At 42.3% G+C, this 754-nt stretch overlaps 1 pseudogene; it reads right to left on the bottom strand.

Moving 5' to 3' along the window:
• Nucleotides 1-236: 236 nt before the first annotated feature.
• LOC134948099 (5S ribosomal RNA) lies at nucleotides 237-356 on the bottom strand (annotated as a pseudogene).
• Between the last annotated feature and the right edge of the window lie 398 nt (nucleotides 357-754).

Raw genomic sequence — 754 nt, forward strand, 5'->3', positions numbered from 1 at the left:
TCAAGTGCATTAATGTGCTGATTTAAATATAAATAAATAAATTAAATCCGGATGTATAATTCTAATTTAAATATATAAATAAATAAATACTAATATTAAATCCGGATAAATTGTGGTGTTTAATGTATACAGTACAGACAGTGTTATTTAGAGGTGTGAAATTTTAAAGGGCCAGGGATGTGTTCATAAGTGTGCAATTGCGACACTGACTAGCTCATGTAGGATATATAGTTTTTTATTTACAGTACCTGATATTCCCAGATGGTCTCCCTAGTCTGGTACTGATCAGGCCCGACACTGCTTCGCTTCCAAGATCGGGCGAGGTTGGGCATTTCCAGTGTGGTTTGACTGTAATAATTACTTACCATACATGTGTCATATTGCAATTTAGGAAGTGGTACTGGTGGAGGGGGTGGGGAGGGGGGGGGGGGTGATTGGGGGGTGGGGGGGGGGTTGTGGGATTGGTATGTGAGTGGGGGGGGGGGAGGGAGGGATACAATGGTAGTGGGATAAATGACGGTGGTGGAACCATGTTTAGGAAGTGATTAGGATAGCCGATTAGTGATTAGAGCGAGGTGTAGATGAATCCAACCGTAATGATGGCACCAGAGGGTTCACAGGAATGGAGCAATTTCGTAATAGTCATTGAACCCCTTCGGGTGGAGTGTCTGCAATTTGAAGATCCAGAACATTTCTCTGCGTGAAAGTTTATTTGCCAAGTCTCCTCCTCTTTCACCCAACTTTACTAATTCAA

The sequence above is a fragment of the Pseudophryne corroboree genome, chromosome 1 (assembly GCF_028390025.1).
Source record: "Pseudophryne corroboree isolate aPseCor3 chromosome 1, aPseCor3.hap2, whole genome shotgun sequence".
NCBI lineage: Eukaryota > Metazoa > Chordata > Amphibia > Anura > Myobatrachidae > Pseudophryne > Pseudophryne corroboree.